Genomic DNA, 19,155 nt, shown 5'->3' with positions numbered 1-19,155 from the left:
GAATTCTATTTTATCAGATATTAAGACTGCTACTCCAATTTTCTTGCAGTTTATATTTGCTTGGTATGTCATTTTCCATTCTTAGCCATTTTTTGTTTTCTGCTTTCAGTGTGACTCCTACAGAGATCATATTACTAAATCTGTTTTTAAAATCCAGCCTGAGAATCTCTTTTAAGGGGTGTAGTTTAGCACATTCATATTTATTATAATTACTCTATTGTTAGGACACATTTCTGCCACCTTAATTTACCACTTACTGTATTTTTGGTTTCTTCTTCATCTTTCCTTCTTTCACTTGATAAAGAGAATAATTCTGAATTCAGAATGTCAGTAAAATCACAGTTGTCCCAAAGCTCAATTACATTATTTCACTTCACCATGATAATTTTAAAAAGGGTAAAGTTTCCACTAGTTTGCGTAAGGATAATTCTTTACCTCATTCCACAACTGTAATTCTTGTTCCAGCTGTAATCCTTGAGGCAATATTGGAGCACCTAAAAATAAAGTTTTGGATGATAAAGTTTTGATTTACTTTTGGATGATATTTCTCATTTTTCACTGTACATCACCACCCTCCTATTTCAACTAGATATTTCAACATCTGACTTAGTATAAAGAGACATAATTATTAAATAAACCTTAAAACATTACAAAGACATTACTCTCAAGAGTGAATTTCTTATATGTCTACACAAAAACTTGTACATGAATGCACATAGCAGCATAATTCATAATAAGCTCAAAGCAGAAACAATGCAGATGTCCATCACCTGGTAAATAGATAAACAAAATGTAGTACATCCACACAATAGAAAATTGTTGGCAATAAAAAGGAATGAACTACTGATATATGCTTCAACAGAGACGAATCTCAAACACATCATGCTAAATCAAACAAGCCAGATGCAAAGGATCAAATACTGTATGAATCCATGCATATGGAATGTCCAGAGAAGGCAAACCTATAGTGATAGAAAGACGAGTGGTTGCTTGGGGCTGATGGTAGGAATGCGGACTGACTGCAAATGGACATAACAGATCTTTGGGGGGTGATGGAAAATTGTATTGTTGTGATAGCTGCACAAATTTTTTTTTTTTTGGTGGAGATGAAACAATACTTTATTTGTTAAGGAGGAGTAAAAGTACAAAAAGGCTTATACGACAGAACATAAAAAAGTGAGAAATCCATTGTACTTAATTCAGAACGCTTGAAGAATCATCTATGCCACTATGTATGAATAATGCAGGGGCAGAAATTTATTACAGACACATATATTTTGGTTTGGATTTAGTGCTGGACCTTGTTTGACTTAAATCTTGTAAAGAATGATATTCAACTAACTGAAATAACATTTTTCAAGTAAGACAATGCCTCCAGGGTATTGCCAGTGTGATCCTGAAACAGAATTTGGATGATGAAGTATCAGATAAAATTTATGTAAATGGCATGATGTTGTAGCACTTTAACTATGATGAGTGAGGATCTTTTTTTTCTTCTGCTTTTTTTCTTCCCAGTTTTATGAAGATGTAATTGACATACAGCACTGAATAAGTTTAAGGTATACAGCATAATGATTTGACTTACAGATATTGTGAAATGATTATCACAATAAATTTAGTTAATATCCATCACCTCATATAGATACGAAAAAAAAAATGTTTTTTTCCTTGTGATAAGAACTCTCAGAATATACTGTCTTAACTTTCAAATATACCACAGAGCAGTGTTCACTACAGTCATCATGTTGTATGTTACATCTCTAGTACTTACTCGTCTTATAACTGGAAGTTTGTACCTTTTGATCACCTTCATCCAAACTTATCTACCATAATCACAAATTAATTTAAATTAAAAGACAAATGAAAACTTCCGAAATGTATGAAACATATTTAATAAAATGTGATGGTAAATATCCTTATAATATACAACTCTTTCAAATCAATACAGAAAAGAAAACATTAATAGGCAAATGACTGCCCAACTCCTTAAGTCTACTTAAAAATCACTGAGTTGCAACATAATAAAGGCCATATATGACAAACCCACAGCCAACATCATTCTCAATGGTGAAAAACTAAAACCATTTCCACTAGGATCAGGAATAAGACAAGGTTGCCCACTCTCACCACTGTTATTCAACATAGGTTTGGAAGTTTTAGCCACAGCAATCAGAGAAGAAAAAGAAATAAAAGGAATCCAAATCAGAAAAGAAGTAAAGCTGTCACTGTTTGCAGATGACATGATACTACACATAGAGAATCCGAAAGATGCTACCAGAAAACTACTAGAGCTAATCAATGAATTTGGTAAAGTAGCAGGATACAAAATTAAGGCACAGAAATCTCTTGCATTCCTATACACTACTGATGAAAAATCTGAAAGTGAAATCAAGAAAACACTCCCATTTACCACTGCAACAAAAAGAATAAAATATCTAGGAATAAACCTACCTAAGGAGACAAAAGACCTGTATGCAGAAAATTATAAGACACTGATGAAAGAAATTAAAGATGATACAAATAGATGGAGAAATATACCATGTTCTTGGATTGGAAGAATCAACATTGTGAAAATGACTCTACTACCCAAAGCAATCTACAGATTCAATGCAATCCCTATCAAACTACCACTGGCATTTTTCACAGAACTAGAACAAAAAATTTCACAATTTGTATGGAAACACAAAAGACCTCGAATAGCTAAAGCAATCTTGAGAAACAAAAACGGAGCTGGAGGAATCAGGCTCCCTGACTTCAGACTATACTACAAAGCTACAGTAATCAAGACAGTATGATACTGGCACAAAAATAGAAATATAGATTAATGGAATAGTCTAGAAAGCCCAGAGATAAACCTATGCACCTATGGTCACCTTATCTTTGATAAAGGAGGCAAGAATATACAATGGAGAAAAGACAGTCTCTTCAATAAATGGTGCTGGGAAAACTGGACAGCTACATGTAAAAGAATGAAATTAGAATACTCCCTAACACTATACACAGAAATAAACTCAAAATGGATTAAAGACCTAAATGTAAGGCCAGACACTATCAAACTCTTAGAGGAAAACATACGCAGAACACTCTTTGACATAAATCACAGCAAGATCTTTTTTGATCCACCTGCTAGAGTAATGGAAATAAAAACAAAAATAAACAAGTGGGACCTAATGAAACCTAAAAGCTTTTGCACAGCAAAGGAAACCATAAACAAGATGAAAAGACAACCCTCAGCATGGGAGAAAATATTTGCAAAGGAATCAACGGGCAAAAGATTAATCTCCAAAATATATAAACAGCTCATGCAGCTCAATATTAAAAAAACAAACAACCCAATACAAAAATGGGCAGAAGACCTAAATAGACATTTCTCCAAAGAAGACATACAGATGGCCAAGAAGCACATGAAAAGCTGCTCAACATCACTAATTATTAGAGAAATGCAAATCAAAACTACAATGAGGTATCACCTCACACCAGTTAGAATGGGCTTCATCAGAAAATCTACAAACAACAAATGCTGGAGAGGCTGTGGAGAAAAGGGAACCTTTTTTGCACTGCTGGTGGGAATGTAAACTGATACAGCCACTATGGAGAACAGTATGGAGGTTCCTTAAAAAACTAAAAATAGAATTACCATATGACCCAGAAATCCCACTACTGGGCATATACCCAGAGAAAACTGTAATTCAAAAAGACACATGCACCCCAATGTTCATTGCAGCACTATTTACAATAGCCAGGTCATGGAAGCAACCTAAATGCCCATCGACAGACAAATGGATAAAGAAGAGGTGGTACATATATACAATGGATTATTACTCAGCCATAGAAAGGAACGAAATTGGGTCATTTGTTGAGATGTGGATGGATCTAGAGACTGTCAGACAAAGTGAAGTAAGTCAGAAAGAGAAAAACAAATATCGTATATTAACACATATATGTGGAACGTAGAAAATGGTACAGATGAACTGGTTTTCAAGGCAGAAATAGAGACACAGATGTAGAGAACAAACGTATGGACACCAAGGGGGGAAAGCAGTGGGGGGTGTGGTGGTGGTGGTGGTGGTGGGATGAATTGGGCGATTGGGATTGACATGTATACACTGATGTGTATAAAATTGATAACTAATAAGAACCTGCTGTATAAAAAAAAGAGAAAACCTATTTATTAGGTTTATAGACATGTGTGCAATTAAAAAAAACAAACACTACTGTTACCTTGAAAAAAAAAATTGACCAACTCAATGAAACCTTGTGAATACAATGTTAAAAAGTATAACTATGGGGCTCCCTGGTGGCGCAGTGGTTGAGAGTCCGCCTGCCGATGCAGGGGACACGGGTTCGTGCCCCGGTCCAGGAAGATCCCACATGCCGCGGAGCGGCTGGGACCGTGGGCCATGGCCGCTGAGCCTGCGTGTCTGGAGCCTGTGCTCTGCAACGGGAGAGGCTACAACAGTGGGAGGCCCGCGTACCACAAAAAAAAAAATATATATATATAACTATGAATCATAAAATTTAAATTTAGTATGAAAAGATAAGAATGGAAAATTATATTGAAGCTATGTGGGACTATGTTTATAGACAACAGGAAGAGAAAATAAAAATGTAAATATTGCTTGATAGGATAATGAGATTAGAGGTGATCTTTTAAATTTTTCATTGTTATGCTAATATAATACCTTTATAAAAACTAAAAATCGTCAAACAACACATTTTTTAAAAATTGTGGTAAAATACACAAAACAGAAAATTTATCATTTTAACCATTTTAAAGTGGACAGTTCAGTGATATTACGTCAACAAATTTTTAAAACTTTCAGATGGCACCTGAATAAAAGATGTGTTGTCCATTGGTGATTTTAACGTATCTGGAATAGAACTAAAGTCACCACAAAACTTTTTCTGGGAAATTGGCTGATCATAAACATAAAAAATTTATTTTGCTTTATATTAAACCTTATTGTTTTACTGCTTCAAAATTCAAATTTACTCACAAGAAAGAGTCAGTTTCATATCAGATTTGGTTTCACAAATGCTGCTCCTGCTATTCATTCTTATCACCAGAAAAAAAAGACTATTTGTGACTAATTATAATATGCTCTAGAAAATAAAGAGTTAAGGTCTCTTAGAAACAATACAAACGTTATCAGTAGAAGTAAATTATAGCAAATTTATATATTCAGGAGAATGTGAAACTTATACCACTGATTGTTAAAGGGTTTTAAAAGCTTTTTATTACATTTGGTAACAAAATTATAGGCTTAGTTGTAAAATCCAGGGTTAACTAACATTGGGAAAATTATACATTACAGTAAACATTTAGAAAATGTTTTTCTAAAATGTTCAATCTAGGTCAATAAAATTGTCTGTAGAAGTAAAAATAATAATAAAATAAAATGTATCATGTCCTTTAACCTTCATACCAACGTTTTAAGTTAGCTATTCTACTTATTCCCATTTTAAGATGAGGAAATTGAAGGAAGGAAAGATTAAGTAATTTGCCTCAGGTCACCAAAATATACACATGACAGAAGCAGATTTCAAACCAGACTCCAAATCCTGACAGATTTTTTTTTCTAATTCTACCACTTTTCAGATGTCTCGCCTTGAGTGCACAAAAATTTGTGCTAGTATTTAATCTATGTTCTAATAATAGTAATAGTATTTCGCTACATTTTCTGTACCCAGCATTAGAAGTAACTTACAGGGGTCATGTAGTCCATAGTAGAGAGTTGATTTGTTTGAATCCCCTTTCATGGGACAGCTATTCAAGGTGGACAAATGAACTTACACACTTCTCAATTAAATATTTCCCACCCTAGCACAAATGTATATCCCAAAGTCACTGTTGTCTGGTGGATATTACTTTGAGCTGATTCTGTTTTCAGGAGGGGATAAAGCTTCTCAAATTTTCATGCAAAACACCTGGTGATCTTACTTAAATGAGCTTCTGATTCAGTCATTCGGGGACAGGCCCAAGAGTCTGCATTTCTAGCAAGCTTCCCGGTGATACCTGATACCGATGCCGCTGGTCTATGAATAACTGTGAATAGCCAGGGGGAGTGAGCACCGTATTGTAGAAAGAAACAGAGGATGCCTCTTATTTGACAGAACTAGGGAGCTCAAATAAACATTTTAGGTGTAACCTTTTTAACAAGTCTGAATATTTCCAAAAGGGGTATATGAATGTCGTCATGAAAAAAATCTAAAATCCATAGGCCCATTCCTTACAGCTTGGATGCATTACTCATCTGTTTTTACTAAGAGTGCACAGCTTTGAAAAATAGGAAGGTAAAAGAAAGAGGAATGGAGGGAGAGAGCAGTATTTGATTGAAGAGAACCAGAGTCAAGTATGATGCAGGGAAATGCACAAGGAATTCCACGTGTTGGATTCAGTCTTCACCTGCCTGTACTTCTGATTTCTCCACTCAAGGTACCATGGTTAATCTCTGTTTGACAGGTCATTCCTGTTTAAAGAATACAGTTTCCTATTATTTCTTCTCCTGACCAACCCCCATCCTCCAGTAAAAGTGGAAGCTCCCCCTCCCTCCTGCCTTACCAAGAGCATGGAGAGTTTGCCTCCTTCCATGTCCCCAAGCTTGCATGGGCCACACCAAAATTGCCATTTTGTCTAACCTAGTCCCAAGCACTTATCTAATCGAAAGGGGGTACTTTGGGGCTCTTACACGAAACACAGTCTCAGGGTAAAAAGGTTAGAGAAGCCAAAATTTCAAAATGTTTACCTATAATTTATAGAAAACTATTAACATCCTATGACTGAATCCAAACACAAGGGAAGAATTTTCCCCCTTTGTCTATTTGTTAACTGAAGTTGATGTGATTTTCCTCTCAAGATACCCCAGATGTGGGCTTTATACTAATCAAATAGCCATACTAGATACTTTCGCAAGTATTGCCAGGGACGGTGCCGCTGTCATCTACAGCCTAAAAACTGCACTGTTTTTGATCAATCAGTTTCAAGTTAAGTGAAATCTTTAGTCTTACACTGTACAATCTAACTAATGCAAATAATATGGATAGACAGCTTGTGATCTGTAAATATATCATGTGTAAGAGAAAGAAAAACAGACTTGATTATTCTAAAAGTGGTATCAATTTTCTTTTCTCATTGCTAGTACTTAACTAGTGTAGTGTTTGGAAGTCAGAAACTGTTACTGCTGACTGAATTTTAGGAATTATTCCATGAATAAGGGCCTGAGTAGGAAAAGACACTTCTCAATTTAGTCTTGGGCACTTGATCACTTATTGTCGGAGGCCACATCACGCGACAGTTTGTTGCAGATATACAAATGTGCCCCTCTTTCAGGAAATGTCCTTCTTTATTTTAATGTTCTCTGAATAGTAAACCATTTCCAGCCACCGAATCTGTGGCTGGTCCTTTACCTTCCCATTGCTATTTTATGCTCTGCTAACTCATTTTTGCCAAGGACGTTGTACTTATTGACATGATTTTTTTTTCCTCTGGCATTGTGGCATTTGCTTTGTTGTTTTTCAATACATCCACTTGCGTGTTGCGTAACGATTAATCTTGGTAGATTACCTCCCAGTTTTGCTTATGTATGTCATGCTTCCCCTCCAGTGCTATCTTTAGGGTCTCAGGACTAGGGCAGATCAGACTAGGAAAAATTCACCCTCTTCCCTCCCCATCACATTTTTAGAGAGATAAAATTAAGTTTTTGGTATCAAGAGCAGATCTGAAGGGGAAAGAAGACAGAAAAGGGTAGTCTATGGGGTCTCTGTGTAGGGAAAGAGGTATCTCATCCCTTTGCTTGAGAAATATTGGGGATATTTATGAGATGATTGGTCAACCACCAGATATGCTCTTTTGAAAATAAAACCCAAGACTTGCCTTTTTTAGAAATCAGCTGCTGCTTTCTATAGTTTCTGCTCAATCACCAGAAGACTGAAAATTCCCCTGCCTCCCCACCAAAAAGAAGTTACCTCCCACTGATGCAAAAATCACTGCAAGCATATAGTACGTAACATGCATGGAAAGTACATTTGCTTTACAGAGGAAAAAAAATAAACTATGATTATCTGCTTCCTTAATAAGGTAAATAAAAATTACCAAACTAATTTTACCGATAAACGATTAATATTACTTTGCATAAGTCATGCTGTAGCACTGCTGAATATGTGATGGAGAAGGTTTAGGTCTCCTAGCTTCTGACTGCTTAGATTTCATAGCCAAATTACCTTGCTTTTCAAGCACGGGTGTTCCCACCTCCCTACGTCTCCAGTTCCTTAAGGAAAGGGGGAAAACAATGAAAGGACAGAAAAAAAAAAAAATTAGGAAAAGAATAATAGTTTCAGTTCCCCCACCTCTACCTGAAGGCTGGGCTACGTGCTAAGAAAGGTCCCTACAGTTATGGTTTCAAGTCCCTAACATTCTGAGCAATGATGAAACAGTCAGCCCTCCTTTATCCTACTGACAGGAAGGAGAGCAGAGGGAAACTAAGAGGACCTGCTGAGAAGCTAGAAAATTCATGATCTTAGTAGGTCAGTGGCTGTCACTGGAGGGGCCCTGGCTCAGAGCTGGGAGATGAGGGATGGTCCCCTCGAGGTACCTGGAAAGGTAACCTTAAGGGAACAGGGAAGTGATCTCTCCACTGGTACAAGTTGCATCTGCTCTACACTGTCTCCCAAGCTTCAGACACCCCTTCCTGACCTTGCTTTTGCTTTTCCCACACCTTTCCTCTAAGCAAAGCTCAGGAAGTCCCTACTGTTATCAAACCACATCTGCCTTCACTGGCTTTAGCTGTAGCACTGACTGAAAGCCCGGCTGGCACATTTGCTTCTCCAACTCCGCATTGTAAGAAGGTCTCTATTCCTTTTCCTGATCTGGTCCCTGAAAACCTATGAGGCACAGAGCTGACTCTTTCCCCATCTATACGGCCAGAACGGGGCATGTTATTGCTCGGGATTATCTGCACAGACAGGAGCTTATTCACCAAGGAAGTTGAGCACTTTGCAAGTTGACCTCGCATCAGCAGGGGAAGTATCAAACCTACTCTAGTTTTGCTTCACTGTCAATCCCTCCAGTGATTGCAGTCAAAGGAAAAGCATTTTCATTTTCACTGTTTTAACTCCCATTACCCGAGGGAGCCCTACAAGTTTCCACCGACCTCAGGCTGCCCGGCCTGGGGATTTAGGCCAGGCCCAGTTCCGCGCTCGAGCCCGGACACTGGCACCTGCGCCGCTGGCTGCCCTGGGGCGCCGACCCGCTCCTGTGATTAAGAGCGAGAACCTGGGGAGCCCTGCGGCACGAGGGGGTGGCAAATCTCAGAAGCCAAGAGAAGAGGCAAAAAAGGGAGGGAAGAGAGCGCGGCGATCACAGCGGGGAGGAGTGGCGCGGGACCAGGCGGTGGCGCGGGTGCCCTGGGAGGCACGGGGTCGGCTTACCTCCGCAGGTGTCCGCGCAACAAGACAGCAGTAGTAGCAGGAGGATCGGGGACGCAGCGGCCACCTGACCGGGGGGCGGCCCGGGGCGACGGCTCGCGGCTCGCAGCATCCCGGGACCCTGCACGGCACCGGCCCGCGCTCCAAGCGATGCTCTGGCTGAGCCTCTGCGTCCCTGGCGCGCTGTTCGCCCAGTTCGGCCGCCAGACTGACCCACCCGCACTCTGCCAACTTTTAAATCTCGCGGACACGTGGGCTGAGGCGGCGAGGTCCCCGCGCGCGTCACCTCCCCGCCCCCGGCCTCCCTCGCGTCACTCCCAGCCCGCTGCCGGCTCCCGCGCCCCCTTCACAAGTTTCTGACTCAGAGTACCACTCATTTTCGTCGCCCCCACCCTAGGGTCTCTGGGATAGATGAGAATGGAATTAAAACGAGGCGAGTCTCTTCCCTTCTTTGGAAGCAATGAATGGGAGCTGGAGGGAAATGGCAAGCCAGGCGGCCCGAAGAGGCTGGGATGCCGGTTTTTACGCTGGACGGTGGCGATGCTCTGCCTGGGACACCCCTTATGCACCTTCCTCGGGAAGCCTTCTCTGCCCCTCCCTCCTGTCCTAGCGCTCCAGTCACCACCTCGGTGCAAGCACCTCTGTTCTGTTCCCTTGCTCATCCTCAGCTCCTGGCCCAACGCCCGGGGCACGTTAGAGCAACACAGGTTCATGGAGGTGGTGTTCCCCAAATTCCTACCTGGTCTGAGACCTTTTAGGGAAAAGCAGTTGTCTGTTAAAGACGGTTAAGAAGAAAGGGCTGCTGAGGTTTGACCACACCACATTTCTAACAGTTCTAGAAGGTCTCTGGCTGTCCTGTGGAATTCCAGTCCTAAGGTAACTCCCTTTCGTATGCATTTTTCCTGCTGTCACTCCCTAGCTGTTGCATTCTGATTTCCAGAGTGACCTGACTTCTGCTATCCCTCTCCATACTTTCCTTCTTAAGCAGAAACATCCACGAAGCAGCCTCCTCCAGGACACCAGCTGATACAGTTTTAATTTCCTTCTCCAGAAAGATGGAAGACTGATCTTGTTTGACCTCCTTTTGAAAGGAACGCTGAGGAAAGGGTAGAAAAGGAAGTACATTAACATTTCTTAAGGGACATCTTTATGTCAGGCACTTTCCCGTGCTATTTCATTTAAAATGCACAGCACCTCTGGGATATGAAAGTATTATGATTCTCATCTGATGATGCTTAGAGATATTAAACAATCTAAGGGTATCAGCATGTGAGGGAGCCGCTGGCCATTCTACTCTCTGAAGGTGCTTCTCCTCTATATCAGGGATTTTAATGGATCAGAACATGCACTGTGCAACCCACCATATGCAAGACATGTCCTTAAGAATACAACATTTAGTAATCTTCCTAAAGGAAATCACAATTTAATAAAGGACCCCAAACCCACACTCAAATAGCTGTATTACAAGGCCCATTGGGATGGTGCTCAGGCAGAAATACAGAGAGGCAAGAGAATAACCCTGATAGATAAAGTGAAAAAAGAATGCCTACCACTTTAAAGTTCCTTGTACCCATGAAGCATGTGAACAAGGCCAGATTATAGAGTCTGGTCCAGGTTCAAAGATGGATGAGAAGAGATTTGAGTCAAGACTGTGTGTACCTTGATTTATCCCCAAAGTAGTAAAAAAGTAGTGCAAAGACTAAATGAAATAAGGATGTTGGCCGGGGGAAGAAGGCTCTGGTTTCCCATTGCCTTCTTTTGTCCCCTGGGGGCGCAGTGAGAGATCACTAGTCTCAGCCACTTGTGTGGGGTGAGCTGTCAGTGAGAGCAGAAAAACCTGAAAATAGTGGGCTTGATGCTTTTTATACCCCCAGCAGGTCAGGAGAAGAAATGACTTGTGTATTACGAGGTTTTTTCCTGAATGAATCAGGCTGCTCCGGATGTTCCTGTACAGGGCCCTTGGTACACATATGTAAGAGTTTTCTGAGTTATATACCTAGGAATAGAGTTATTAGGTCATAGGGATATCTAGTTAAACACTGGATTGTTTTCCAATATGTTGTACCAATTTACACTTCACTAGCAGCGCATGAAGTTTCCATTGCCGCACATCCTTGCAAAAACCTCTGCCACCCTGGTGGGTGTGGTATCTCACTGTGGATTTAATTTGCAACTCCCACTACTGATGAGGATGAGTATCTTTTCACAGATGTATTGGCCATTATTGTTTTCTCTTCAGTGAAATGTCCATTTATCTCTGTTGCCCATTCTTCCCCTTTGGGTTGTTAGTTTTTTTCTTACCCATTATAGAAATGCTTTATGCATCTGGAGCTTTTGTTGGTTAACTGTGTGGCAACTATTTCCTCCCTATATGTGGCTTTTCCTTTTACTCACTGTATATGAGTTGTTATTTTGAAGAAATGCTTAAGAAATGCTTAAAATGACTTGCAGACAAACGGTCGTGCTATTGTGTGACTTGGATGATAAGAGAAGATGGATGAGGGAATGAGGGAAAATAGATACTTTATTTACCTAGGAGCTAAGTGGGGCGGGGGTGGGGTGTGGAATTCCACAAATATCTAAATGGGAAGAAGCTGATTCCCAAGGTTCCCTTTTGTCCAAATATTCCAAAGAAGCAAGATCCCAGATCTCTACAGTGGAGGCTTAACAATTTAGTTAGGAACATTCCAATCTGTATTTAGTTCACATTCATCTAACATGAGCTTATACATCAGTATCTACCACCAGGTATAGTGCAGCATCTAATGCATTCCTACTTACTCTGTTCAAGACTGAAAGTTTGATTCTTGGTACCATGCTGATTCCTCTCACCTATTTATCTCTTGCAAATTGGCAACTGGACTGTGCTTTCTGTTTACAACCTGTAAGAATGAAGGCTAAATTAGATCATGGACCTACAGATTAGTGAGACCTGCTAGCTTGTGACAGGGGTATCTAGAAAAGTCATCATGGAGAGCATTAGGAAGCGGGGGATGGTTGAATGTCAGGAGAATGGGAGAGTCAGCAACAGATGGAAACTCAGGCAGGCAGTAGTTGGCAATAGCTAAGTCTAGTGAAGTCTAATAAAGAGACCCAGCTTTAGGAGCTGAGAGTAGGGGCAAGATCTGGAAGATTTAGGAGTTCTAGGCAAGATAGCCATGCATTCCTTCAAATATTAATTGAGCACCTTCTAGGCTCCATTCTAGAAGCTTGGGATATAGCAGAGACCAAGTCAGTTAAAGTCTCTGCCTTCATGGAGTTGACAGATTTTCAAGGAGAAGTAGATAATAAGCAAGGAAAGAAAACAGAACAATTTCAGATAGTAGTAAATGCTATAAAGAAAACAGGGTAATGAAATGATAGAAGGTGACTGGGAGTTGGGGGAAAGATACTTGACACAGGATTATCTAGGGTTGCCTCTCTGAGGGGATGATATGAGAGGCCTGAAAGATAAGAAGAAACCAGAAAGATCTGTGAAAAAAGAGCCTCAGGCAATGGGACCATCAAGTGCAAAGGCCCTGGGGCAGGAACTGAAAGAAATGCCAAGCCTGAAGTTTCCAGGAGGAGAAGGAAGCCAGTGTAACTGGCACAGAACTGGTACAGAGTGAGTAAGTGGAATATGCGGAGCTGATGCTGGGAAGTAGGCAGGGTGGGGTCCTGATCATTGAAAGGTCTTAGAGACCATGGGAAGGAGTTCAATTTTTTTCTCTAAGTAAAATGGGAAGTCTTTGAAGGATTTTAAGTAGAAGAGTGAGATGATTCGATTTACATTTGCAAAACATCACCCTGGCTTCAGTGGAGAACAGACTGTGGAGGACCCCAGTAGAAGCAGGGAGAACATGGTAGAAGTCCACACCAGAGCCATAAAACTGGAGGAAGTACTGATGCATGCTACAACATGGATGAACCTTGAAAACATTATGCTAAGTGAAAGAAGTCAGACACAAAAGGTTTCAAATGGCATGATCCCATTTATACGTAATATGCAGAAGAGGCAACTCCATACAGACAGAAAATAGATCAGTAGTTTCCAGGGGCTGGGAAGAAAGAAGAGTGACTGCTAATAAGAATAGAGGATTCTTTTTAGGGGCATTCTTTTTAGGGTGATAAAAAGTGTGCTGGAATTAGACAGTGATGATGTGAATATACTAAAAATCATTGAAGTGTACACTTTAAAAGGATAAATTTTATGGTATGTGAATCACATCTCAATTTAAAGAAAAAAAGAAAGAAGTTCAGGCCAGATACGATGATGATGACCTGTGGCAGAGGATGCTGGCAGCCTCTGCAATTTAGCACAAGAAAAATTTGTCTATTTTTGGCATTAAATATCCAAATTTTGTTATTTAACAAATAACAGTACAAAATAACAAATTTTGTTATTTAACAAATAACAGTCCTGGATGTTCTTGGTAACTATGAAATCCTCCTCTAGAACTTTGTGAAGGCATTCACCTAAGACATGTCTGTATCAATGACATGTCTGTATCATGCTATAGTCATTAACTAATTTTTTCAGGGCAGAAAATATATACTTCATAAAACCCAGATGGAGAATGTTGGTCTTAATAGTCACTTTGATATAACTGTTATTTATGAATAGCATCATTATATAAATAATGGCAAGTGGATTTTGTGATGACCTGTTCTAAATGGTTTATAGGACACTCACTCATTCAGGAAACATTTATTAAGCCAGTGTCACCTGTAAGATTTATAGACTAACAAGATGCTGAAAACTCTGCATCTTGTTTTATCTTTTCTAAGACCACCTGTACCTTGTCATGCATCTTCCCAATTTTCTGTTACTTGCTGCTTAAGTTCATGCAGGATGATCCACTTAGAAATACCACCCTAATATCAAATTTGAAATTTAGAGAAAAGTTTTTGCTTAAGGGTATCTAATACTGAAGAGTAAAGTTCTGTTGAGATTATGGAAGTTAAAAGCAAACTGCTCCAAAGACTCAATTTAGCCTTTGGTCTCTAAATAGAATTCAGGGGAGAAGCCAACTGTGGGGTTACAGAGCAAATGTTCAAGGCGAGAGGGTCATTTGTGGCAATTACAAGAAAATGACCAAATGATTGGGGGTCTATTTGCTTCTGAAGATGGGTATCTATTATTTAGTGACAAGGATACTTTTCAGCTCTTTCCACAAACAACTTTGGCAGCTGGATGAAATTCCCAGTTTATAACTTGAGTTTGCCTTCTCTTTGAACAATAGTATTTCATACATTTTATAATAACTCCAATAATCCTAACTTTTCCTTTTCCCATCTGCGCCTTCAAACTAGGTAGATATCGACCTCTCTGCTTCCAGGAAAATCTCTCGACTCAGAAAGACTTTTGGATGAACTACAGTGTACTGAGAAATCAACGCAGGAAAAACACTCTTCTAAGAGACAAGAAAAGAATAATGAATACAAGAAATGGAGGACCACAGACCAAATACATCTACATTTCTTAAGGCTTTCTGTTGTAGGATAATTAACTTTGCCCTGATAATGATGTAGCAGCTTACAAAATTTAAGAAATGCAACATCATCCTTTACAGGAGAGGGAAACTCTTCTTATTTTCTCTAATTATTTGATAAAATTTATTTTAAACAGTTTACAGGAATAAAAGTCCTTCCGCTTGAGGTTGTTTTTCAGGTTCATCCGATGCACATAGTGAGTGAGATGTGGACTAATGGTGAATAAAAGATTTGTATGTTCAAGAGACATTCTTGCTAATGTCTTTGCACAAGGATCTAGCTTTCATCTCTTCAATCTCTTGCATTCAGGAGGAGCTGTGGGTGGAGATACTGTTGGTGAATTCTCTAAGTACAGGCCAGAGAAGGTTGCCATGCAGCCTGAAAGCAGCATAGATTTATTGCAGAGAGACTTTAGAGATAAATTCCTTTTGAGAAAAGTAATAAGAGAATTTCTTAAAAAGCAAAAAGTCAATAACTTTTTGCAGTTACACTGGTGCCCACAGGGCTAGATTTTCACATGATAGATGTTCTGAGGGTAAAGCCATTATAGAAATGCAGCACTGTTATTACTAATTTGAAACATGACGTTAAAAAAAATTCCAATCCGTTGAAGGCAGAACCTTTCTCTGTTCCTTAAATTGCAATTAAAATATTTATACACACTAATGAAAGATTTATTAGATTTTCTTGACATGCTTATGAATCACATCTTGGCAAAGCTGGCAGCAAAACAGATACTTCCAGACACAGGAAGTTTTATAAAAATGGAACCTAAAATTAAATGACAGTTAAAAAATACAAGGATAAAGTAAAATTTATTATTTCTACACAATAAGTTGTACAACAATTTTTTATCACTAGACTGGTTTTTCAATCTATTTAAAAATGAGTCAAAACAATTATATTTTCTAACGACATCTGTATTTATGAAAAAATATGTAATTTCTTTACATAGGTGTGTTAAAAGAAAATTTTTTACTGCATTTGGTCAAAGGTAATTGAAAGAAAGGAAAAGAAAATTGATATTATTTGATCTTTTAAAAAATGCTAGAATAAAATAATCAAAAGAGACCTGGAATGAGTTTCTGAATATAAAAATAAGCACCATTTCAGTTAGTATCATAAAAGGAGTAATGACTACTCATTTTATCTCTAGTGTCTCAAATACTTTTAGCTCTGATTTTTTAAGTGGACCATAACAGATAACTTGAGTTTGCTCAATGTATATGGATGTATGTCATGTTGTATATGGATGTATGTCATGTTGCTCTAAATTAAATACTAGAAATTTAAGACATTTCTGAGAAGAATAAAATTAGTCAATGTTGAGTAGTTCATTCTCTTTGTTCATCTATGAAGTGATCAAATCCCTTTTTCTCAAAAATTAATCACAGGTCCTTTTTTATGTTTTCACCCATTAGTACATATGTAAGCTACTTTCAATCTTGAGTTTCAACCCTGATTTCAGAGTTTTTAAACAGCTTAAAGGGAAAAAGCAGAAGTAGGCAAAATAATAGATTTACTTCTTAGAGAAAACTGAAAAATAAAATTAAGGCAATCATTGCCTTAATTCAGTGTGTTTCCAAGCAGATCAACCCTGATATTCTCATCATGACATCCATATGTTTAATGGTTTAACTACCACTTGATTTGTGGCAATTGTAGTTGATCAATAAAAATAATTTGAGCTTCTTTTTCTCATCCTTCTATCCTCCTGTACTTTTATTCTCTTTAAAAATATACCAAAGAATTGCCTTCAACTCCTTTCCTATCCTACCACATTATACTCTATCATATAATAGAGACCTTCAGGAATGTTGAGTAAATTCTATATTGGGCAAAGCACTCAAGGCAAATGTGTTACATAATTGATGATGTCTCCCTTCCCTGATCCCTGGATAGTAAATAGCACCCTCTTCCTCTCAGCACTTCCCGTCTCCTTTACACACCTTTTTCTCCTTAACACTTATTACCACTTGACATCATACTAGATACTTCTATCTATAGAGTTGTTGGTTTGTTTTTTTATTTGTCTCCCTTTGCTAGGAGAATACCAACTCAGGTTTTTAATCCTTTTATCCTTTTAAAAACACTTATGGTCACTTTCATATTGTTCTATAACTCAAGTTCTCGGTGTTAAGAGTACTTGGCATGTAACAAGCACAAAAATATATATACATGAATAAGGAAAATAAAAAACTGATCTATAAAACTTTCATTTATAATAGTGTACAACCTTTAAGCATATATCTACTGTATAAATGGTGATACACCCTATAACTATATTGGAATGATAAAGCGATCTTTCATTGTCCTGGGTTCTGTTTCCTATTCTGACCTAGTGAGTGTGGGAGACTTGAGAAGATGGAATTTATAAAGAAAAGAGTCAATCAGCATATGGTAGAAAATAAACATAAATATAGAAATGCTGTTAGACACTGGGATTATGTAACCAGGAGAGCAAGAATTCTTGGAGGCAGTATGACCTCATGATTGAGAACTTGAGCAGAGGACCTAGACAATCTAGCTCTTGATTCAGAGCAGCACCACCTACTGGCAGCAAGACGTTGCAATACTAATTGACCTTTGAAAGATCCAGTTTTGATTATCTGTAAACTAAGAGTGCATAAATTTTTTTTGCCTGCATAACATCCCTTCCTTTTTCTGTAAGAATCTCACATGATTCAAGGATTGATCCCTGAATTTGCCTCAGAGCTATAGCAAAGGCTTTCTCTTTCTCTGTGAGTCTGACATACATGGACCATGTGGGTTACCACATGCAGAGAGGCTGTCTTGGAATGATACCAAGTAGCCATGAGAAATGGAGAGACACAGAAAGAGAGAGAGATGGAAATTGTTATATATGCTGACATCTGGCCAGGCCTGAAGCCAGGTCATCCTTTGATGTTCAGAGTTAAGTAAATCAAAAATTTCCATTTCTTTTAAGTTGGGATTCTTACATTTGCAACAGTGACCGGCACGAAATAAGTGCACAGTAAGTTTTACTATGCTGGTGATGACTAACAAGTAGATGAGGAAGAGAAATCATTAAATAGAAGAGAGGGTTTTGAAAACTCCTTCTAAAGTTTTACTCCATTATTGTGTATTTCATAATGAAGACTGTCAATGCCGAGAATAGGAAGAACAGACACAAGAAGGAGAATTCATTTACTTCCATGAAACTTTCAAGATTTAGACCCACCAATTTTTCAGGAAGGCAGAAGGAGGAGATGGGACAAATGACTACAACGGTCTTTTACCATCCAGACCTCTTCCTAAACACACAGCCCAAGCTCTCATAAAGTTTATAAATTTTTTATTTTGAAATAATTATAGATTCACAAGAAGTTGCCAAACAATTTACAGAGAAGTCCTATGTGTTCTTTGCTTATTTTCTCCCAAAGGTAATTTCTTGTATAATTATAGAACAATATCAAAATCAGGAAAGTGACATTGGTACAATCCATAGAGCTTATTCAGATTTCACCAGTTTTACGTGTACTTGTGTGTGTGTGTGTGTGTGTGTGTGTAGTTCTATGTAATTTGTGGTTCTATGCAAATCTGTGCAATTTATGAATTGCACAGATTCTTATAACCACCATCACAATCAAGACACAGAGCAATTCCATCACCACAAAGCTCCCTTGTACTACCCTCTTTTAGCCATACTCATCCCCTCTCCTCACCCCTAACTCCAGCAGACACCTGCTTTTCCTTTGTTATTTTAAGAATGTTACATAAATGGAATCATATACTATGTTACCTTTGGAGAATGTCTTCTCCCCCACACTCAGCATAATTCCCTTGGGATCCATTTAAATTGTTATATATTACCAGGAGGTTGTTCCTTTTTATTATATTACATTTAACCATTCACCTACAGAAGGGCATCCAGTTTTGGGCTATTGTGAATAAAGCTGCTGTGAACATTTGCATACAGTTTTTGTGTTGACATAAGTTTTCACTTCCGTGAGATAAATGCCCTAGAGTACGATTGCTGGGTCATATGGTAAGTGCTTATTTAATTTTATAAGAGATTGACCAACTATTTTCCAGAGTAGCAGTACCATATTACTTTCCCATCAGCAAAGAGTGATCCAGTTTCTCTGTATCCTTTCCAGCATTTGATGTTATTGTTATTTTTGATTTTATCTCAGCCATTCTGATGGGTGTATAGTGATATCTTGTTGCGGGCTTAATTTGCACTTTCCTAATAGCCATTGATGTTGTGCATCTTTTCACTTGCTTGTTTGTCATCTG

General features: G+C 38.6%; 1 protein-coding gene across 1 annotated transcript in view; it reads right to left on the bottom strand.

Moving 5' to 3' along the window:
- The window catches only part of NMU (neuromedin U), a 36,114-nt gene extending 27,872 nt beyond the window's left edge, over positions 1–8,242 (bottom strand). The window contains exons 1-2 of the mRNA XM_060013173.2: positions 8,221–8,242; positions 436–494 (exon numbers count right to left, since the gene is read on the bottom strand). The gene's annotated coding sequence lies outside the window, so the exon portion shown is untranslated. The remainder of the gene's footprint in view (positions 1–435; positions 495–8,220) is intronic.
- Positions 8,243–19,155: the final 10,913 nt, after the last annotated feature.

This window comes from Delphinus delphis, chromosome 5 (genome assembly GCF_949987515.2).
Source record: "Delphinus delphis chromosome 5, mDelDel1.2, whole genome shotgun sequence".
NCBI lineage: Eukaryota > Metazoa > Chordata > Mammalia > Artiodactyla > Delphinidae > Delphinus > Delphinus delphis.
Note: the sequence above shows the minus strand (reverse complement) of the source record. Positions and strands in the feature narration are given on the sequence as shown.